The 24327-nt window shown below is 40.9% G+C and overlaps 1 protein-coding gene across 2 annotated transcripts in view; it reads left to right on the top strand.

The window, feature by feature from the left end:
- The window catches only part of IKZF2 (IKAROS family zinc finger 2), a 263397-nt gene that overhangs the window by 222535 nt on the left and 16535 nt on the right, over nucleotides 1–24327 (top strand). For both annotated transcript variants that reach the window (XR_011254671.1, XR_011254672.1), the window contains exon 10: nucleotides 13020–13137. The gene's annotated coding sequence lies outside the window, so the exon portion shown is untranslated. The remainder of the gene's footprint in view (nucleotides 1–13019; nucleotides 13138–24327) is intronic.

The raw sequence follows: 24327 nt of genomic DNA, 5'->3' as shown, positions 1-24327 counted from the left end.
AACCAAGGGATCAAACAGGGGTCTCCTGCATTGCAGGCACATTTCTCTGCCATCTGAGCCACAAAGGAAGCTCACTTTTTCCATAGTCTTCCTAATCTTTGGAAACAAAGTTGCATCAGCTTGATCACCACTTTATTAGCTTGGCAAAAGACCTATCAGGCTTTCCTGTGGCTCAGACAGTAAAGAATCTGCCAGCACTGCGGGAGACCTAGGTTTGATCCCTGGAGAAGGGAATGTCAACACACTCCAGTATTCTTTCCTGGAGAATCCCATGGACAGAGGAACCTGGTGGGCTACAGTCCATGGGGTCACAAAGAATCAGATACTACTGAGTGACTGACACTTTCACTTTCAGAGACATATTGGCACCAGAGGCCAATTGAGGATAAAATTACAAGTCTAAAGTCCTATTAGAAAATATCACTTGATTCACAGAGAAGCATGATAGTCACAAGTGACTAATAGAGATGCCTTCTTGTTGCCAGTTGTCTCTGCGCACAAGGCCGTCAGTATATCCTTTGCACACCACAAGGTAAGTGCTTTGGATCCCTGGTAAACTGGTTTAGATGGGAAGTAACTTCAAATAAGGTGAACTCAAGTGTTCAAATAAACAACCAAGTTGACTGTGGAATTGGGAAATAGGATGCTGAAGTGGAGTAATTTTAAATGGCATGAAGTCCCTGGATAAGATCAGAGAAAAGTTCCCTTTTCACATGATACCACTTCATAGCACCTTGCAGTGGTCAGGATTAATTGTCTGCACGAGCCTGAGACAAGTCTTATATCTGGTCCCACAGCATGAGAGCCTTTGAAACAGAGGTGGATTACCCAAGAGAGTGCTGGGACAGAGTGGGCAGCAGGGACAGTGGCAGCTCTGCCAGCTGGGTAGTTCTGGTTAAGGGCATTTCAGGATTAGGTGTAGATGGCATTAATCAACAGCAGGACAGTTGGGTCTGGCTCATGCTGGTGATTTGGGAAATCACTTCCAACATTCTCTTTCTAACTATATGTCTGGAGAATGGTTTATTATTTACATAATAACTTAGGCCTGATGTCTCAGCAGAAGTCAAAAGTCTTCTCACCAAATACAGCTCAGAACTTGATGTAAACAAACTCATCCCTTCATTAGTCGGCTGTAGTTCTTTAAGATGTAATTCCCTTACTCTGGAGACTTTACATTCAGTGTCCCTTCTGAAAAACCCTTCTTCCTCTCTGTTCTCACCATAGGTCCATTTTGTGCCTTGCAAACTTCGCATCTAACGCTCTTCATAACTTTGTTCCCTATTCTCTTGTCCTTATTCCTTAAAGATACTGTGGAACCAAACCGATGTTATGTTGGAAACAACAAAGTACCTTTTACTTGTAAAGATAAAGAACAATAGGCAAGAAATAGAGATTTAAAAATTCATGGAAAGGGAAGATTACACCCTCTCAAAAAGGACATTCCAAGTGATATTCATCAAAAATTCACAGGACAACATCAACAACAAAAGGAGGTGATGAGGATGTCACTGGTTTAAATTTCATAGAAACCCAGTGTCTCTCTGAGAGCTAGAAAGGGCTTTCAATACCAAGTGGACCCAGTTTTTCATCTTACTAATAAAAGAACTGAGGCTCAGAAATACCAAGGGGTTATCCTCAGCCTGTACAGTGAGTGAGATCTGCCTCCCCTTGCTGTTGTGCTTCAGTTCTTCTAAACCACCACAAAGTCTCCCATAGAACAGTGAAAGAAAGAAAGCTACTGTGTTGCAAAGATACGCTTGCATGTAAGGTGGCCATTTGGGAATGGAAAATAGAATTCGAAAAAATTGGAGGATAGAAGCCTATTCAATAATTTGACCTAGATTCTAGTTATCCCAATCACATCACTTTTTAATAGCAAGTAGGATATTTTTCAGCAAAAGGGACCCATTATTGTGACTCACCACAATCATATACAATCAGTTAATACCTCCTACAGGGGTTTAAGAGACCCAAAAATACATAAACCAGTTTTCCGACTTATTCATTTCCTCATGCAGTACTGATCTCAAATGATTATTTCTCAGTGCTTATAAGCTTCTTAAATTTTTAGACCATTTGAAACTGAGGGCTCCCTTTTCTTTGAAAAGGTAATTCCAATGTAACCTGCTTTGGGAATCAAGGTAGGACACTTAGGAAACTGCTGCACCCACAGAAAACTTTTTGCCTGGTGTCTGATAAGGTGATCGCCAATTGCTGTCTTAAGATGTGAAATTGCCTGGGAATCTCCCAACATCACATTAATAAGTGACATATAACCAGGGCAAGGAAGACTATTGCATTCCTTATTAACCAACCAGGGCCATTTGGTAATTGGGATATATCATCTGGAAAGGACAGACATCCGGGATGCCTGAAATGTAAAGTGAATTCAGGCTTGCTTGCCTGGACAAATCCCCAGTGGAAGAAAATGTATAGAACAGCTACTTGGATGCCATGTAAGGAGTTACTAGCCAGCTGAGCAGAGTGAGTGACATTTGGTTGAGGCAGGGTGTGGGCACAGTACTCCAGGCAATCTGGCTCTCGTCTTCTCTAGTATTTATTTGGCAAACTCAGCCATCGTGCCTCACTACTCCCCCTCATATCTTGGGGTGAGAAGATTTATTATAGATTTCACATAGTATTAAAGAGCTTTTCACAGAGAGCAGAGCCTCCTGGGAAACATGGCCAGGTCAAAGAGGAATGGATGGCAGCAGTGACTCTGACCTGGCCTAATCACCCTCAACCAGTTCTGGCTTCCTTGCTTTCCCAAGACGTTTCTTTATATTTTCAGTTAAGCCCTAATCAAGTTGCAATCTCTTGAGATAGGATTGGGCTTCCCTGGTGGCTCAGATGGTAAAGAATTTACCTGCGATGCGGGAGACTGAAGTTCGATTGCTGGGCCAGGAAGGTACCCTGAAGAAGGGAATGGTAACCCGCTCCAGTATTCTTGCCTTGAGAATCCCATAGACAGAGGAGCTTTGCAGACTACAATGAATGGGATTGCAAAGAGTCAGCCATGCCTGGAGGACTTGCAGTTCACTCAGATAGAATAGAGACAGCACATCATAAGACAGAGGCTCCATTTTCCTCAAGAAGCTGAGGAGGTGTGAGTGCTACAAGAAAGGCAGTCAATCATCTTCTTTGTTTACAGCTTCTATTTAGGGCAAAGTCAAGGTTTCCTCATCTTGATAAACAAGGTGCCTGTTATTAAAGGGGAGTTGCCTATTCCCTGAGGACTCCTTGGTTTTTAGTTTTTTTTGTTCATTCTGGGTCTGACCTGCTGAAAGCAGGTCAAAGTTAGGGTATCAGCTGTAAGGAATTCTCTACTGCAACAGAGTTCAAGAAAGGAAATATGTGTGGGCATACACACACGTGCACACATAAACGGGGGCTGTCTTGCTTGCCCCCCCCAACCCCTGCCCGTGCCACACTCAGCCTCTTGATTTCCTTTGTGATTTCATCAGGACCAGAAGTAGGGCATGTGACTAGGACAAGGAGGTTACCGTTTGAAGGTGGTAATGGAATGGGTTACATTTGTTCCATTTCCTATGCTCTTTGCATTCATGAGATCATTATCATGAAAACGGATTTGTGCTGTGCCATTTCCTGTTCTTGTTAAAATCTTTATCATGACAAGAAGGTACCAGGTTTTAACGCCTGGTGTTCTATTTAACTGTTTTCAATAACTGCTGTGTAGGGTGACTTTTCTTCCCATACCATGTTGTCTGCCCAGAGTCAAGGTACTGCAGTCTGGGTATCTGAATGATGGTAGTAGACTGAGTTGTCTGAAGGCTCTCAAACACAAGGGTAGGGATACACATCTTCCTTCTATATCCCAGCCTCACCAACGGGAGTACTTTCACAAGAGACTCTGACTTGCTGCAGTGCCTTCCACAGAGAGTTCAGATGCCCACTTTTCTTATTCCTGACTCTTTAAAGCCCAAATGACACTCCTAGTGACAGTCAGATTGTATCACTTAAGGGGCAAGGCAGTGCAGTTTCCAATTATCATCAAACAATTTCCCCAGCATTACCATGCTGAGACTTCAGGCTGTTGATATGGATTAGATCAAAAATAGAGCATGGTATAATAAGAACCTTTGCTTCCTGGCATGGACTAGAATCAGAATAGCTAATGGTACAACACTTTCAAGCTTTTTGTTTGTAAAGTAGGTTTAGTTCTTGTGAAAGCTGCTGAATTGACAGCTCAGGATACTATGGATAGAAAAATGATAAGTTTTCCTTCTTTGCTAGTATACCTTCGGCCTGCCCTGGAGGGAATGTCTCAAGAAGAAAAAGGCAAGTTCTTTTTCCAGATACTTTTAATCTTTGAATTCAGGAGTAGGAGTATTATCCAAGCTGCTTATTATGAGGAATGTATCAAGATGTGGCTGCTTTCCCTAAGATCAAAGCTAAAATGGACAGATCATTTCATATAGGCAACTGCAAAATCATCCAGCTAAAGCCAGTTTTGAAATCATGTGTATCTTCTCACAAGTGAACTACCAATTGCTCCAAGTGAGTTTTGCAATGCACTATTTGTGGTTGAAGTTTTAAGAGCTCAACATTTAGAGGAAGATAAAGTAGAGCATTTACTTTATACCCAGCACTTCCCATGATGACCCACCTATATTTCTTGATAGCAGCACTAAAAAGTAGTGGTGCTGACTGAGAAGACCTAAAGACTTTAGCCTTAGGTTGAAGGATGGTGGGGTGTTCAGTCTTCCAAAACTTGGTAGGGGTTAACCTCTTCCCCGCTCTATTATACAGGTAAGTGAAAGTGTTAGTTGCTCAGTCGTGTCTGACTCTTTGCGACCCCATGGACGATAGCCCACCAGGCACCTCTGTCCATGGAACTCTCCAGGAAAGCATACTGGAGTGAGTTGCCATGCCCTTCTCCAGAGGATCTTCCTGACCCAGAGGTTGAACCCAAGTCCTCCGCACTGCAGGCAGATTCTTTACCATCTGAGCCACCAGGAAAGCCTTTTTTGTTATCATAGGACCCACCTGATATTCACAAACTTTGGAGTGAGGGCTCATTGATGCATATCAAGAGGGTTCTGAAATTCCTGAGATTCTATATAAATCTTTGTAAGCTTAAACAAATTTTTTTTCCTGCCAAGAGTGTACTTCCAAGTTTTTACCTGATTTTCAAGGTGATCTGTGACATCTCACATTTTAAGAGCTGCTGCTTCAGGCAGTCATATTTCATTCCTTCTCTCCAGTTCCTGGACAAACTGTCACGAGTCCCACTCAGAAAATACTCAGAGGAAAGGCAGTAGATCACTAACAATACAATAATGTCGTCTTAAATGTAGACAGTACATCTACAATCACGTACAGATTCACCTACTAACTCCAGCCACTTTAAGAATTCCCTTAATGAACACTATCATTTTAAGAAGGAGAAAGAAAATTATCTGCCACCTTATGGAGGATGGAAGTCTATTATCAAATATAACAATTCTCTGAGAAACAATGTGTGAATGCCAAGGCAAACATAACCACATCGCCTGCTCTGATTTTTAGCAAAGCAGAGAGAAAAAAGCAGCGAAAGAGAACAGCTCCTCCTCTGCCGCCTAATATCGTTCTGGGGAGTTCATAAGGTCAGGAACTTGACACTGGTTTCGAGTGGAAGCTAGTCAAGCAGGATTTCTTTGCCCTCTGGACAAATGGTTGGCCTACTTCAGGAATTCTGAATAATTATTGCTGTTCTCTTCAGCCAGAAGTTTACCTTTCACAAACCATAGAGCTTGTGGCATTAACTTAATCCCATTGCCTGGGTGCACAAAATCAGTTTTGCTCTGCAGTTATTGTTCCTAATTTATGAGTCTGAGACCTTTCTGATCTCACTTCTCGGGTCCTCACGCAAAAGTAGCACTCATGGGGTTGTCTAGAACTGACATAAAGTCCAGTACCCTGCCCTTCCCGGAAGGAAATCACCTCACAAATACAGAGTACTAGAGAGGGAACACATTGTCATCCTAGCTCTCTCCCCATGAAACTACTCGTATTAATTCCCATTTTTGTTGTTGTTTAGTCACTAAGTCGTATCTGCCTCTTTAGCAACCCCATGGGCTGTAGCCCGCCAGGCTCCTCTGTCCTTGGGATTCTCCAGGCAAGAATACTGGAGTGGGTTGCCATTTTCTCCTCCAGAGGATCTTTCTGACCCAGGAATTGAATCCATGTCTCCTGCTTGGCAGGTGGATTCTTTACCACTGAATCACTTAGAAAGCCCAGATAGCTTTATAGTAGCTGAAAAATCCATAGCCTAACAAGAGAAAGAAATCACTTGTCTGTACTGAAATCATTACTGTGTTGTTATGAAACAGGTAATTGAATGAGTTAAATTTTTTTTCATAATCAGTCCTTGAACAAAATCAGCATCTAAGTGTGTTTGAATAAGACATGGTCTTGGCAACCACTGGTCAAAATGGCCAGTAGTTTTAGTTTCTTGAGAAAGGCAAATTTCCCTCCATTTTTAACTCCCTCTTCTTATTCCTTGGTGATTTCTATTGTTTTGGAATCATTCTCAACCATACATAACAAGTACTATTAACCATATGGGATTACTCATCTAAATTCCCAGGGAACAGGGAGTAGCTGTGAATATTTTTGTATGCTTGCTATATTATTGCTTTCAGGCTGCCTCAGATTATTTGAGTAATTTTACCAAGAATCCCCAAGCAATTGAGATCTCAGGAATTACTTTGCCTCTAATAGGAAGCCCATTAAGTCTGAGGGGAATATAGTAAAGGGTTGTTCCACAAGTGGTGTATTTGCTTAAAAGGTGTGTATACTTTGATCTGGTATAGAAATATCTTGTCTGTGTTTTGGTAACCTATGAAGATTTTTAAATTTTGCAGTGTGTGTGTGTGTTTTCAAAACATCAGTCAAGGTATTTAGTCTTCCAGCCCAGTGAAAACAATATACACAGCATGAATCGTCTTTTTTTTTTTTTTTGCAACTTACGCAGTTGACCTTGTATCTAGTTAAGCAGGCAACAAGACTAGTGCTTTGCACAGAGTTAGTTTTCCAATACTTTTGACTCATGTCTGTTGGCTTTATCATCAATTCAGTATCAAAAACAGTTTCTTTTTCTTTTTTAGTTTTCAGGTCACTAAACTTGTAATCTTTTACACAGTTCACCTTGGTACCTTATCACTCAGACTTTGCAGTTGTAACTTTCTATCATCATTTCACAGGCATAGTAATAAAAAGGTTTTAATGACATTTATTTACCAAGTGTTTTGAGCTCTTAAGATTAAATTTAGTACCCACTTAAATTTATTGAGGCTTGTTTTGTGTCCTCACAGTTCATCTGTGTTGTCCCATATGGCAGGAATTCCTTCCTTCACCATCAAATCCTAATGGAATCCTTGCTGGGTAATCTTGGTTGTAGGGTTTTCTCTTGCATCATTTTAAATATATCCTGCCACTCCCCTCTGGCCTGCAGAGTTTCTGCTGAAAAATCAGCTGTTAGTCTTATGGGGATCCCTTTGTTATTTTTTGCTTTTCCTTGTGGCTTTTAATATTTTTTCTTTGTATTCAGTTTTTGTTAGTTTGATTAATATGTGTCTTGGTATATTTCCCTTTGGGTTTATCTTGTATGGGACTCTCTGGGCTTCCTGGACTTGGTGGTTACTTTCTTTTCCATTGTAGGGAAGTTTTCAACTATAAATCTCCTCAAATATTTTCTCATTCCCTTTCTTTTTCTCTTCTTCTTCTGGACCCCTATAATTTGAATGTTGGTATGTTTAATATTGTCCCAGAGGTCTCTGAACTGTCTTCAGTTCTTTTCATTCTTTATTCGGTTTCTTTATTCTGTTCCTCAGCAGTTATTTCTGTCATTCTATCTTCCAGCTCACTTGTCTGTTCTGCTTCAGTTATTCTATTCTTGATTCCTTCTAGACTATTTTTAATTTCACTGATTGTGCTGTTCGTCACTGTTTATTCTTTATTTCTTCGAGGCCTTTGTTAAATATGTTAGACGTTTCTTGCATTTTCTCCATTCTATTTTCAATATTTTGAAACTTATCATTACTCTAAATTCTTTTTCAAATAGGTTCCCTATTTCCTCTTCATTTATTAGGTCTTGAAGTTTTTTACCTTGCCCCTTCATCTGTAACACATTTCTTTTTTCCATTTTATTTTTTAATTGGAGGATAATTGCTTTACAGAATTTTGTTGTTTTCTGTCGAACATGAACAAGAATCAGCCATAAGTACACCCATGTCCCCTCCCTCCCCGAACCTCCCTCCCATCTCCCTCCACATCCCACCCTTCTAGATTGTCACAGAGCCCCTGTTTGAGTTCCCTGAGTCATACAGCAAATTCCCATTGCCTATCTATTTTACATATGGTATTTTAAGTTTCCATGTTACTCTCTCCATACATCTTACCTGTTAACACATTTTGTTTTTTTTTTTGTTTGTTTTTTTTTTAATGTGTGGGACCATGATCCTGTCTTATTAGCTGTTTGGCTTGAGGTTTCCAGCAGTGGAGTTGGCACACAGTAGGGTAGAGCCAGGTCTTGGTGTTGAGATGTAGACCTCTGGAATACCTCATTCCAATTAATATTCCTCAGGGCTTGGGGTTCTGTTACATAATACTTTTGTTGGGACCATTTAAATGAATATTAAATTAATATTTAAATGGAAAATTTTTTGCCTAAAATTCTGGCATTAGAGGCAAAGTTAAGTCCCATTCTAGTGTTTGTAAACTTTAAGTAACTCTGTTATCTCTGTTTTACCTTGATTCTCATCAGCATATAAAGTCAATATACAAAAACAGCCCTCCTCCTGGGATGGCCATGGAGCTAAACACTCAGATTTGCCTTTAAGACAGATCTTGCTGATCGGCTATAAGGAGCTCAGTTAGCTGAGACACTCCAGCTGCAGCACCTTGGCCATCCACTGCAGCATTTAAGTCAGGGCAAGACTTTTCTCAGATAATCCTAACCAAAGAGTGACTGTGGCAAGGCTTCTGAATCCTGGCCATTCCACCTCATGAAGACTCCTCTCTGGGCAGTCTTGATGACAGAGCTTCCTGAGACATTCTCAGAGGTGCACAGTAGTCTCTCCTGACAAAATCCTCTTTGCCTTTCCCTCCTCCATTCACAGGTCTCAAATTTGTGTCATTATCTCAAAGCTTTTGTTGCCTACTCTTGCTCCCTGTTGATTATCCTTCAAAGGCATTACTCCAATTAATTTCTTGTACTTCTATCTCCATTTGATGGTCTGCTTCCCAGATGACCTAACCAGCATACCTCCCTTGAGTCCAAATCCCTCTATAGCTGCAGCCCCATTGCTTTGTTCTTTTCTGCAATAGAACTTTGCACGAGAGCCATCTAACACTGTGGTTTCTACTGCCTACTTCCTGCTGACTTGTTAAGCCCCATCTGTCTTCTGTTACCAATGTTCCACTTGAAAAGTTTTCTCCATTGAAGCAATCTATCTCCATGTTGCAAGTCCAATAAGTATTTTCCTGTCATCTTATTTTATCTTGCAGAGAGATTTGATACTATTAAGGGGGTAAAAAGGCTACTTTTCACTTGCAAATGAGAGGACCAATATCAGGTCCCAATTAAGAATATTGCCTCTCATATTAGATAACTTTCATCTGAGTCCTAGATCTGCCACTTATGAGCTGTGTAAACAGGCCAGTTGATCAACTATGCCTTAGTTTCTGTGCCTTTAAAATGGGGTAATAATATTATCTACCTTTTGAAAGTATGAGGATTAAGTTAGTTTAAGGCAATTAAAACAGTATTTGGCACAGGAATTGCTAGCAATCATTGATATTATTCAATGACACATTCTTTTGTTTTATTTCTTCTGAGTGCTCCATCACTATTTTTCTTTCCTGGATCCTTCTTATAATAAATGAGACCTCTAAGTGTTGAAGTGCTACAGAACTTGATCAAGTGCCTACTATAATTTTTCCTGTTATACTTTCTCCTAACCCAGTGAATTTACATACCACTTAGATGCCAACAGCTCCTAAATATATGTCTTTATCCTTGACCCATATCCAACATTTGACATTTCTACTTGTATATTATAAACATGTCAAGTTTCACATATTAAAAACAGAACTCCTGATAACTCCCCATCTTGTCAAAACCTGTGCAAAGTTTCCCCCCTCCAGCAATTTTTCTCATTTGCTCAAGTTTCAAATTGAAGAGTCTGATTTCTCCGTTTCTCCTTCTCTCTACTACTACCACCTTAGTCTAAACCACCATTACTTCTGGTCTGGATTTTGGAAAAAGCCACCAGCCTGGGCTCCTAGCCTTCACTTTTCTTCCCCCTGCAGCAGATTCAGCACACAATTGCCAGGTTTGTCACTGTCATTTCAATATGGAGTAAAATTATTAATATGTCACTCTCCTCCTTAATTCAGAATAAAATCTATAATTTTCTGTTGGACTACATAACATCATCTGATCTGGCCCTTGCCTACTTCACCCATTATCTCCTTCCAGATTCACTTATTTGTTATGTTCCTAGTGGCCTACCCACTGTTTTTTAAAGAGTTAACTCTCCTTAAGATGCCTTGGGGGCCGTGGGTTTGCACTCCCCTCTCAATACAGTGCTTCTCACTGCCTTTTGCCTGGCTGATTATTTCAGATTTCAAGTTTCACCTCAGATGGTGCTACCTCTGGGAGGCCTTCCCTGGCCAGATATGGAAAGGAATATATATCTCATTTGTTATTCTTTGGCTTTTTTCTAGTACTCTTGAAAATCTGAAGTTGTTTTGGCTGTTTGCTTATTATCTGTTATTCCACACTAGAATTTAATCTGCTTCAGGGGAGAGATCTTATGTGCCTTATTCACCCACTGCCTAGTGCAGTGCCTGGTAGACAGCACACTTATTTTTTCCCCAAGACCTTCTGGCTGCACCACACAACATACAGAATCCTAGTTCCTCTACCAGTGATCAAACCTCGCCACTGCGGTGGGAGCTCAGAGTCTCAATGGCTGGACCATCAGGGAGGTTCCACAGCAGGCTCTTAATAAGTTCTGACTTAATAGACAATTGAATTTGGCAGTGAACATTTTCACAAAAGAATGGCATAATAGTGATTAACAACTTAAAGAGCCCACTCTAGATAATAGAATTGTCATAGCTCTTATGCCTGCATTAGAAATTTTGGGAGTCAGGCAGATGAAAAAGTGTTAATAGTAAAAAATGTTTAAAATAGAAACTGACATTTAAAAAATTAAAATGCTAACATTTTGGTCATGGGTTTCTATATAAAACTTATGTTAATGTTTATGTAGATATTGAGGTGAAGGGAAGTTAACATCTCTTAAACATCTACTATATGGTTAGAACTTGGCTAACTTCTTCACATAAGTAAAATAGATACGTATATATTTTTTTCAGAACATATTTACTTTCTACTTTCATGTTAGATTGATTTAAAATAAACTATATGTCCATAGGGTTGCAAAGAGTTGGATATGACTGAGCACACACGTGGAGAGTTTCCAAGTATAAAATTCTTACAATCTAATATTTGTTTTATGATTATAAAACAATACTTCATACATTTCCTACATAATATGAAAATTGGCACCTTAAAAAACAAGAACCTGTGGTCATGTATGGATGTGAGAGTTGGACTGTGAAGAAGGCTGAGCACCAAAGAATTGATGCTTTTGAACTGTGGTGTTGGAGAAGACTCTTGAGAGTCCCTTGGACTGCAAGGAGATCCAATCAGTCCATTCTGAAGGAGATCAGCCCTGGGATTTCTTTGGAAGGAATGATGCTAAAGCTGAAACTCCAATACTTTGGCCACCTCATGTGAAGAGTTGACTCATTGGAAAAGACTCTGATGCTGGGAGGGATGGGGGTCAGGAGGAGAAGGGGACAACAGAGAATGAGATGGCTGGATGGCATCACTGACTCGATGGACGTGAGTCTGAGTGAACTCTGGGAGTTGGTGATGGACAGGGAGGCCTGGGGTGCTGCAATTCATGGGGTCGCAAAGAGTCAGACACGACTGAGTGACTGAACTGAACTGAGCTGATAAAGCCATTTTCCACTGGGAGGATAATACATTTTACATTTTAATACATATCAGAAATAAGACAGTTTTTATTTTTGATATGTATTAATTCCCAAAATATTTTAAACAATTACATAAGGTAAAGAAAGGCATTTAAAAAATGGAAATGACAGCTGCCACCTAAATATTTGCTCTATAGAGAGGGCAGTACTAAAAACCCGAGGCCTAGAAAAGTTGCAGGGAAGGCGATGGCACCCCACTCCAGTACTCTTGACTGGAAAATCCCATGGATGGAGGAGCCTGGTAGACTGCAGTCCATGGGGGCGCTGAGGGTCAGACACGACTGAGCGACTTCACTTTCACTTTTCACTTTCATGCATTGGAGAAATGGCAACCCACTCCAGTGTTCTTGCCTGGAGAATCCCAGGGATGGGGGAGCCTGGTGGGCTGCTGTCTATGGAGTCACATGGAGTCGGACACGACTGAAGTGACTTAGCAGCAGTAGCAGTAGCAGAAAAGCTGAGTAATTTGCCTAAAAGTGAAAGTGTTAGTTGCTCAGTTGTGTCTGAATCTTTGTGACCCCATGGACTGTAGCCCACCAGGTTCCTCCATCCATGCATTTCTCTAGGCAAGAACACTGGAGTGGGTAGCCATTACCTTCTTCAAGGGATCTTCTGACCCAGGGATTGAATCTGGGTCTCCTGCACTGTAGGCAGATTCTTTACTGTCATCTGAACTACCTGAATTTGCCTAAATGTACTTTGTAGTTATCTCAACCAAGATTTGAATCCAGGTCACTCTGCCTTCAAAGCTCTTAACCTCTGTTTTGGACTGAATGTCATGTATTAAAGCCCTAACCACCAATGTGATGATGTTTGGAGGTGGGGGCCTTTGGGAGATAATTAGGTTTGGATTTGGTCCTGTGTGGGGGCCCTCCTGAGATTAGTGCCCTTGTAAGAAGAGAAAAATAGACTTCTCCCTCCCCCTTTTTCTCTCTCTCCAGGAACTTGCTCAGAGGAAAATCCATAGGAGAACATAGCCAGAAGGTGGCTATCCACAAGCCAGGAGGTGAGCTCTCACCAGGAGCAAATCCATGAGCCTGGACTACCACCTCCAGAACTGTAAGAAATAAATTTCTCTTCTTTAAATCATCCAGTCTTTGGTATTGTGTATATTACAGTAGCCAAGCAGAGTATGACCACCAGATTATTAAGCAATCATTATGTTAGTGCTGGGCTTCCCAGGTGGCGCTAGTGGAAAAGAACCCACCCATCAATGTAGGCTAGATCCCTGGGTCAGGAAGATCCCCTGGAGGAGGAGATGGCAACCCACTCCAGTAATCTTGCCTGGAAAATCCCATGGACAGAGGAGCCTGGAGGGCTGCAGTTCATGGGGTCTAAAAGAGTCAGATACGACTGCATCGACTTAGCACACAGCACATATTAGCGCTATAGCATGAAAACAAAAATGATCTTAATGAGAAAAAGCAAAGCTCTTTATTTCTCCAGCTCTAAAAGCAAAATCCACATGGGACTTTTTTCTTGGTTCAAATAATATTTTATTCGAAATTAAGTTATAAAAGTATATGATGAGCTTAGTCACCAGAGAGACTCAGTTCTCCCTGCAGAGCTGTGGTTGAAGCTCTGTGGGGATTCTGCAGTGTATTAGACTACAGCCAACTCTCTGGGGTGCTCTGCTTTCATGAGCACTAAAATCCTGCACAAGTGTTGAAGGGAGGACTTGAAAGACCCTCTGAGCTGACCCAGAGTCCAAATATTCCTTGCCTGTGCTCCCTACTAGGAGATTCTGGCTTGATCAATCTTAGATTTTTGCTCATAGCCAGAAGCAACTGTACATGCCACACAGCCAGTACCTTAAGCTCTCAGAGGGATAAAATGCCTCATCACTCAGCAACCACTTTGGCAGAGTAAAGGGTGACATTGATTGGCTCTGAACAAGTGAGTAAGAGAAACCATGTCCAAACCTCCAGAGGAATTTATGATAGAAAAAAAACAAAAAAGCTCTTTTTAACCCAATCTTTCACAGACTGATAAATAAATGCAAATCCATTTACAGTGGGAAGTCCAATCACTCAAATGAGTGTACCAACAAAGTCACTCTTAGAAAATGACACATTATTTTATTCATTTATTCAATGTCTACTGAGCCTCTGGAATGTGCCAAATACTGTTCTAGGCCTTTGGGATATAGCCTGAATGAAAATTATCTCTCATATCAAGGAGAAAGAAAATAGATAATATACTGGGTAGTGACAAGTGCAAGGATAGTGACTGCAAGCATGAAATTAAAAGACGCTTGCTCCTTGGAAGAAAAGATATGACAAACCTAGACAGTGTATTAAAAAAGCAGAGACATCTCTTTGCCAACAAAGGTCAATATACTCAAAGCTATGATTCTTCCAGTAGTCATGTATGGATGAAAGCTGGACAATAAAAAAAGGCTGAGTGCTGAAGAATTGAATGCCTTTGAATGGTGGTGCTGGAGAAGATGCTTGAGAGTCTCTTGGACAGCAAGGAAATCAAACCAGTCAATCCTAAAGGAGATCAACCCTGAATATTCATTGGAAGGACTGATGCTGAAGCTCTAATACTTTGGACACCTGAGGCAAATAGCCAGCTTACTGGAAAAGACCCTATGCTGGGAAAGATTGAAGGCAGGAGGAGAAGGGGATGACAGAGGACGAGATGGTTGGATGGCGTCACTGACTCAGTGGACATGAGTTTGAGCAAACTTCAGGAAATAGTGAAGAACAGAACTGTGTGCTGCAGTCCGTGGGGTCACAAAGTGTCGGACGTGACTGAGCCACTGAACAACAACAAGAGTGCAAAGCAGAAAAGTAAAATAGAAAAAGGAAACAGTGAGGAGGGAAATGGATGCTGCTTCCGCACGGTGGTCAGGGAAGGCAGGCCTGTTTGATAAGAGACCTGAAAGAAATAAAGGGACAAGGCTAGCCATCCTGGTATTTGTGAAAAGAGAGTAGCAAGAGCAGGAGGCTACATGAGCCATTCAAAGGCATCAGTGGTTGGAAGAGAGAGGAGAGAGAGAAGAGGTGATTCAAGGGGCATTCAAGCCAGATAAGATGCCACCTGAAAAGCTGTGCTAGGATTTAAAGTTTTCACTGAATGAGATGGGAAATAATTGAAGGGCCTTCAGCAAAGGATTAACATAACCAGGCTACAACTTACTTAAAGGAACTACTCTGGATAAAATATCAGAAGAAAGGAGAAAGGAAACTGAGAAATCAGTGGGAAGTTTCTCCAGTTGTTCAAGGAAGAGTTGACAGTTTGAGCCAGAGGCTTCCCTGGTGACTCAGATGATAAAGAACCTGCCTGCAACGTGGGAGACCCAGATTTGATCCCCAGGTCAGGAAGATCCCCTGGAGAAGGGAATGGTACCCACTCCAGTATGCTTGCTTGGAGAGGTCTAAGGACAGTGGAGCCTGGTGGGCTACAGTTCATGAGGTTGCAAAGAGCTGGATATGAGCGAGCAACTATCACTTTTTTCCAAATGCAATGGAGGTCATGAGAAATGGTAAAATCTGGATGTATCTTGAAGGTTACTGACAGCTTGGATAGGAGTGTGATAAACCAAGAGCGTAGTTTAAGGAAGTTGAAGAAAACACATGAGTCTAGAGAGAACATCAAGGAAGTGAGGCTCAAGGGTTAACAGTTAACAGTGGAGAATAGTTAGTATGTGTCAGACATTAATATAGGTGCTTAGTGCATGGCCAGTCACTTCAGTCGTGTATGGCTCTTTATGACCCCATGGGCTTTAGCTCACCAGGCTCCTCCATCCATGGAATTCTCCAGGCAAGAATACTGGAGTTGGTTACCATTTCCTTCTCCAAGGGATCTTCCCAACTCAGGGATGAACCTGTGTCTTCTACATTGCAGGTTGATTCTTTACTATTGAGCCACCTGGAAAGCCCAGGTGCTTTAAACTCACTTAACACTCATAACACTATGAAGTGTATAATTGTTCACCATTTGAGGATGTGAGAGTTGGACTGTGAAGAAAGCTGACTACCAAAGAATTGATGCTTTTGAACTGTGGTGTTGGAGAAGACTCTTGAGAGTCCCTTGGACTACAAGGAGATCCAACCAGTCCATTCTAAAGATCATCCCTGGGTGTTCTTTGGAGGGAATGATGCTAAAGCTGAAACTCCAATACTTTGGCCACCTCATAGAAAGAGCTGACTCATTGGAAAAGACTCTGATGCTGGGAGGGATTGAGGGCAGGAGGAGAAGGGGACAACAGAGGATAAGATGGCTGGATGCCATCACTGACTCGATGGACGTGAGTTGAGTGAACCCTGGAAGTTGGTGATGGACAGGGAGGCCTGGCGTGCTGCGATTCATAGGGTCGCAAAGAGTCGGACACGACTGAGTGACCGAACTGAACTGAACTGAGGAAACTGAGGCACTGGGAGGTTTAGGAACCTGCTGGATCACAAAGCTGGATAAGCGGGAGAAGCATGATTCAAACACAGATATGTTACGGAGTCTTGCGTAGAGAAAGGCTCGGGTTATGCGTCACGAATTTCAGACCTTCTTTCTGCTTCAACTTCCACACTCCCCAGTGATGGTCTGAAGAGAGAATAAAAAATGAAGGTCAGAGTTTTGCACCATTTAAATTCTAAGCTTGTATGATTATCAGCACTAGAAACGAAGAGTCAAACAAGTTCTTAAAACTAAAGCACACACATATAGACACACAACAAACCTTCCCTTGAAAGAAAGGCAAATAAGCTCAGGAAAAAAAATGAAGACACTTTGTATTTTATTCAATTTACCCAATTCCATCTATAGATTGTAAGGTGCCTTTCAATTTCTAAGCATTATTTTGCCAGAATTATATTGTTCTTAATATACTTTCCACTATATGAAGCCGCAGTGCTTCCCCTAGAGTAGAAACGGCTTTCTTCCTACAAATGATATTTGTAAACCATTTATTTAAAAACCAGTTTTTAACCCTTTTAAGCTACCTTATTATATATAATATTTTAGAGGGATGATCATAATAATGGCTGATAATAAGCATAAAAAACACAATTTTCACATTGTTTTTATTGAGAACACTATGTTTACCTCATTATCTTGATATCTTTAATATAGTAGGAACTTGGTTACCTTTCCTAAATAAACAGAAGTTTGATATTCATTCCTAGTGTCAAAATATTGCCATGTACATATGCAGAATGTATACATAAAGCTCTCCTTTTGTAATTTTGAATTTTGCTGATCTGCTAAAGTGCCAATGTTTATGAAAACAGACATCATTCTTGCTTGATTAATCTGCATATTTATAGTTTCTTTATCATAGGTATCCCTGTACATGATCAAACCAAGTATTTCACCCCAGAGAAGTTATTGCCACTAGTCAATGGTACCAGAGAGCTACTCTTCTTAATCAAATAGGGAAAACCTTGGAGACAAGCCTAGCACAAAGGAACAAATGCTGTTTGATTCCACTTCCACGTAGTACCTAGAACAGTCTAATCTGTAGAGACAAGAAGTAGAATAGTGACCAAGGTTAAAGGGTGGAAGGAATGGGGACTTACTGTTTAATAGGTATGGAGTTTGGAATAATAAAATTCTGGCTAGCTGGTGGTGATAGTTATACTAGTGTGAATATGCTGAATTATACATTTAACATTAACCTTTCTGAACATTTTTATATTTTACTACAACACGCACAGAGTAGGGCGGCTACAATGATACATTTCTCTATTCTTGTTTAAGTGAAAGTGAAAATTGCTCAATCGTGTCCGACTCTTTGTGACCCCGTGGACTATACAGTCCATGGAATTTTCCAGGCCAGAATCCACTTTCCCTTCTCCAGGGGATCTTCCCAGCCCAGGAATTAAACCCAGGTCTCCTGCATTGCAGGCAGATTGTTTACCAGCTGAGCGACCAGGGAAGCTCAATTCTTGGTAAAGTGGTTTTCTAAAGGCAGGCCATAAAAGTGTGGATGTCTGTATCCACTTGTATATAAAGGCATATGTGTACACATTTACCACCCTTTGTCTCCAACTAATCCTCTTACCTCTTCTAAACCTATCATCAACCCCAAATTTTTATTTCAAATATGCAATTTGCCATTAACTTTAGTATCTCTCAACTGACTTTAGAGTTTTATTATTATTTTTTATCTTTCTTTTTTTTTTTAGTTTTTTATTTTTTAAATTTTAAAATCTTTAATTCTTAAATGCGTTCCCAAACATGAACCCCCCTCCCACCTCCCTCCCCATAACATCTCTCTGGGTCATCCCCATGCACCAGCCCCAAGCATGCTGTATCCTGCGTCAGACATAGACTGGCGATTCAATTCTTACATGATAGTATACATGTTAGAATTCCCATTCTCCCAAATCATCCCACCCTCTCCCTCTCCCTCTGAGTCCAAAAGTCACTCTACACATCTGTGTCTTTTTTCCTGTCTTGCATACAGGGTCGTCATTGCCATCTTCCTAAATTCCATATATATGTGTTAGTATACTGTATTGGTGTTTTTCTTTCTGGCTTACTTCACTCTGTATAATCGGCTCCAGTTTCATCCATCTCATCAGAACTGATTCAAATGAATTCTTTTTTAACGGCTGAGTAACAGTCCATTGTGTATATGTACCACAACTTTCTTATCCATTCATCTGCTGATGGACATCTAGGTTGTTTCCATGTCCTGGCTATTATAAACAGTGCTGCGATGAACATTGGGGTACATGTGTCTCTTTCCATTCTGGTTTCCTTGGTGTGTATGCCCAGCAGTGGGATTGCTGGGTCATAAGGAGGTTGAACAACACACTTCTGAATAACCAACAAATCACAGAAGAAATCAAAAAAGAAATCAAAATATGCATAGAAACTAATGAAAATGAAAACACAACAACCCAAAACCTGTGGGACACTATAAAAGAAGTGCTAAGAGGAAAGTTCATAGCAATACAGGCATACCTCAAGAAACAAGAAAAAAGTCAAATAAATAACCTAAATCTGCAACTAAAGCAACTAGAAAAGGAAGAATTGGAGAACCCCAGAGTTAATAGAAGGAAAGAAATCTTAAAAATTAGGGCAGAAATAAATGCAAAAGAAACAAAAGAGACCATAGCAAAAATCAACAAAGCCAAAAGCTGGTTCTTTGAAAGGATAAATAAAATTGACAAACCATTAGCCAGACTCATCAAGAAGCAAAGAGAGAAAAATCAAATCAATAAAATTAGAAATGAAAATGGAGAGATCACAACAGACAACACAGAAATACAAAGGATCATAAGAGACTACTATCAGCAGTTGTATGCCAATAAAATGGACAACGTGGAAAAAATGGACAAATTCTTAGAAAAGTACAATTTTCCAAAACTGAACCAGGAAGAAATAGAAAATCTTAACAGACCCATCACAAGCACAGAAATTGAAACTGTAATCAGAAATCTTCCAGCAAACAAAAGCCCAGGTCCAGATGGCTTCACAGCTGAATTCTACCAAAAATTTCGAGAAGAGCTAACACCTATCCTCCTCAAACTCTTCCAGAAAATTGCAGAGGAAAGTAAACTTCCAAACTCATTCTATGAGGCCACCATCACCCTAATACCAAAACCTGACAAAGATGGCACAAAAAAAGAAAACTACAGGCCAATATCACTGATGAGCATAGATGCAAAAATCCTCAACAAAATTCTAGCAATCAGAATCCAACAACACATTAAAAAGATCATACACCATGACCAAGTGGGCTTTATCCCAGGGATGCAAGGATTCTTCAATATCCGCAAATCAATCAATGTAATTCACCACATTAACAAATTGAAAAATAAAAACCATATGATTATCTCAATAGATGCAGAGAAGGCCTTTGACAAAATTCAACATCCATTTATGATAAAAACTCTCCAGAAAGCAGGAATAGAAGGAACATACCTCAACATAATAAAAGCTATATATGACAAACCCACAGCAAACATTATCCTCAATGGTGAAAAATTGAAAGCATTTCCCCTAAAGTCAGGAACAAGACAAGGGTGTCCACTTTCACCGCTACTATTCAACATAGTTCTGGAAGTTTTGGCCGCAGCAATCAGAGCAGAAAAAGAAATAAAAGGAATCCAAATTGGAAAAGAAGAAGTAAAACTCTCACTGTTTGCAGATGACATGATCCTCTACATGGAAAACCCTAAAGACTCCACCAGAAAATTACTAGAGCTCATCAATGAATATAGTAAAGTTGCAGGATATAAAATCAACACACAGAAATCCCTTGCATTCCTATACACTAATAATGAGAAAGTAGAAAAAGAAATTAAGGAAACAATTCCATTCACCATTGCAACGAAAAGAATAAAATACTTAGGAATATATCTACCTAAAGAAACTAAAGACCTATATATAGAAAACTATTTTTTTATCTTTCAACTCAGTAGTTACTCGGAGAAGGCAATGGCACCCCACTCCAGTACTCTTGCCTGGAAAATCCATGGACGGAGGAGCCTGGTAGGCTGCAGTCCATGGGGTCGCTAAGAGTCAGACACGACTGAGCAACTTCACTTTCACTTTTTACTTTCATGTATTGGAGAAGGAAATGACCACCCACTCCAGTGTTCTTGCCTGGAGAATCCCAGGGACAGGGAATCTTGGTGGGCTGCCGTCTATGGGGTCGCACAGAGTTGGACAGGACTGAAGCGACTTAGCAGCAGCAGCAGCAGTAGTTACTTATTGATCTCTGAAATTAACAGCTGAATCTCCCTCTGCTTGGCATAGAAAAAGGTTCTTTTGGACTCCTGAGGCTCTTTGCTCCAGGCAGTTTACAGGGAAACCTTATCACTTGCTAAGAGAAGCTGAGAAGCTGTTTGGGAAAGTCTCAGAAACAAAGTTCCCCAGCAGTGGGGGTGGGGGCATCCTATACTGGAAAATACAGTTTAACATCTTTTTTCCCCTAACACCACAGTCTGATGAAAGGGCACATATTACAGCTTTGCTGGCTAGAAGATCTGGGCACAGTCCCCAGCCTTGCCTCCAATACCCATGTAATTTTATGTGAGTTACTTCTCTGATCTCAGCCTTCTTATCTGTAAGATCAGGAACACTAGGACCCGCTTGCTCAGTCCTTTGAATGTAGATCTACCATGCAGGACATAGAGTAGATACTCAAGAAATTCTAAGTATCTGTCCCTTCCCTAATCAGAGTGTCCTGGCATGACCAGTAAGGATTTGGATCTTGAGACTGTTGGGCAACCCACTGATGGCCCACAAACCCGTCAATGTGGAGAAGGTTTTGCCTGTGATCCTATGGCAGAAAAAGTGAAATCTGTAATACCAAGGACCATGAAGTATAATGGAGAAAAAGCAAATGGTTATTTAAAACCCAACTATAGCCACTTCCTTCTCCAGGGGATCTTCCCAACCCAGGGATCAAATCCAGGTCTCCTGCATTGCAAATGTATTCTTTACCACTGAACCCCCTGGGAAGCCCAAGAGGCCCTATGAAAGTGAAGTTGTTCAGTTGTGTCTGACTCTCTGACCCCATGGACTGTAGCCTGCCAAGCTCCTCTGTCCATGGTATTCTCCAGGCAAGACTACTGGAGTGGGTTGCCATTTTCTTCCCCAAGAGATCTTCCTGACCCAGGGATTGAACCTAGGTCTCCCGCATTGCAAGCAGACTCTATACCATCTGAGCTACCAGGGAAGTCAGAAGAGGCACCATCAGTTCAGTTCAGTTGCTCAGTCATGTCCGACTCTTTGCGACCCCATGAATCGCAGCACGCCAGGCCTCCCTGTCTATTACCAACTCCCGGAGTTCACTCAGACTCGTGTCCATCGAGTCAGTGATGCCATCCAGCCATCTCATCCTCTGTCGTCCCCTTCTTCTCCTGCCCCCAGTCCCTCTCAGCGTCAAAGTCTTTTCTAATGGGTCAACTCTTCACATGAGGTGGCCAAAGTACTGGAGTTTCAGCTTTAGCATCATTCCTTCCGAAGAAATCCCAGGATTGATCTCCTTCAGAATGGACTGGTTGGATCTCCATGCAGTCCAAAGGACTCTCAAGAGTCTTCTCCAACACCACAGCTCAAAAGCATCAATTCTTCGGCATTCAGCCTTCTTCACAGTCCAACTCTCACATCCATACATGACCACAGGAAAAACCATAGCCTTGACTAGACGGACCTTAGTCAGCAAAGTAATGTCTCTGCTTTTGAATATGCTATCTAGGTTGGTCATAACTTTTCTTCCAAGGAGTAAGCGTCTTTTAATTTCATGGCTGCAGTCACCATCTGCAGTGATTTTGGAGCCCCCCAAAATAAAGTCTGACACTGTTTCCACTGTTTCCCCATCTATTTCCCATGAAGTGATGGGACCGGCTGCCATGATCTTTGTTTTCTGAATGTTGAGCTTTAATCCAACTTTTTCACTGTCCTCTTTTACTTTCTTCAAGAGGCTTTTTAGCTCCTCTTCACTTTCTGCCATAAGGGTGGTGTCATCTGCATATCTGAGGTTATTGATATTTCTCCCGGCAATCTTGATTCCAGCTTGTGTTTCTTCCAGTCCAGCGTTTCTCATGATGTACTCTGCATAGAAGTTAAATAAGCAGGGTGACAATATACAGCCTTGATGTACTCCTTTTCCTATTTGGAACCAGTCTGTTGTTCCATGTCCAGTTCTAACTGTTGCTTCCTGACCTGCATACAGATTTCTCAAGAGGCAGGTTAGGTGGTCTGGTATTCCCATCTTTCTCAGAATCTTCCACAGTTTATTGTGATCCACGGTCAAAGGCTTTGGCCTAGTCAATAAAGCAGAAATAGATGTTTTTCTGGAACTCTCTTGGTTTTTCCATGATCCAGCGGATGTTGGCAATTTGATCTCTGGTTCCTCTGCCTTTTGTAAAGCCAGCTTGAACATCAGGAAGTTCATGGTTCATGTATTGCTGAAGCCTGGCTTGGAGAATTTTGAGCATTACTTTGCTAGCAAGTGAGATGAGTGCAATTATGCAGTAGTTTGAGCTAACTAAATTCCCTTGTTATCCTCAAACCTTCACTAAGATGTTCTACACACTCACACTAACTAGTGTGATATTTTAGGGGATAAATCAAGGAGAAAGCACTGTATTCTGCCTCAGGGGTGATGTGGTACCATACAGACACCATTCTTGGGGACAGCATCACAGTCCATCACAAACTGAAAAGTGACTCAGAGCCTGAGTTGACCAAGAAAAGCATACACCATCCTTACCCTTCTTTCTTTCCCCTGCCAGAATTTTTGGAAAAACTGAGCAATGTGGGGCTTCTATCACTTGCGGATAAGGTTCCAATCCATTCCATTTAAATGTAAAACGATGGCACACCTCCACTGATGCCTGGGGATCTGCAGTAATACTGGGCTGGGATGTAGGTAGGAAGGTGCCCATGTCCCCCAGAGCAAAATTCAAGGGTAGCACTCTGCAGTCCACTTCTCACAAAGGAACAGTCAGTCATCTCTGGAGAAAAGATTTATTTTTTCTATCAGGGTTGTGGGTTTTTTGGTTGTTATGTACTTACACCTCAAGCATAATTCTGGTTTCTTAAAAGGAGCTGACTACACAAGAGAAAATATATCAGAATTTCTTTTGGAAGTATTGTCAGCTGCTGACATGGATATTTCAAATTTGAGCTCCCGATTTGGATAGCAACAGAGATTCATAACTTCTTTAAAGACCTCATCTTATTTTGTGGAGGAAAGGAAGGGTATATAAGGAGACAAGTTTGCTTTTTGATACAGTTTCAGTGTAAAGGTAGATAAATTACCCTATTCATTTTATATTCTTTCACAGTTCTCTCCTCCACCATCCACCACTGCCTAGATGCTTGTGTCTTCAATTTGCTATAATTTAGTCACTGACTTAATTATTTAAGACTCATAGACCCCCAGGTGAATATCTAATTTAGGTGGCGTTTGTTTCAGTACTCTTTAAAAATAGGTTATCATTTTGATATTAGTAAAGCAGACACAGGTGTACATAAGTTATATTCTCTATAGAATTACAGTAACTTACTTTCTAGTTTGCTAGTTACTTGAAAGGAAAAATAATTATGGTAAGAGCAATGCTTGGAATATAATTGATTCTCAGTAAATATTTTAAAGGAAATAAAGACTAAAGATATCAAAAAATGAAGCAATGAATCAATTAATGAACATATCAAGATGGCCTTATTTCAAAGGAATTGACCAAATGCTCCTAGCTTATAGGGCTTCCCTGGTGGCTTGGATGGTAAAGAATCTGAGGCAGGAGTGCTGCTGTGCTGTGCTGAATCGCTCAGTCATGTCAG

This window comes from Ovis canadensis, chromosome 2 (genome assembly GCF_042477335.2).
Source record: "Ovis canadensis isolate MfBH-ARS-UI-01 breed Bighorn chromosome 2, ARS-UI_OviCan_v2, whole genome shotgun sequence".
Taxonomy (NCBI): domain Eukaryota; kingdom Metazoa; phylum Chordata; class Mammalia; order Artiodactyla; family Bovidae; genus Ovis; species Ovis canadensis.
Note: the sequence above shows the minus strand (reverse complement) of the source record. Positions and strands in the feature narration are given on the sequence as shown.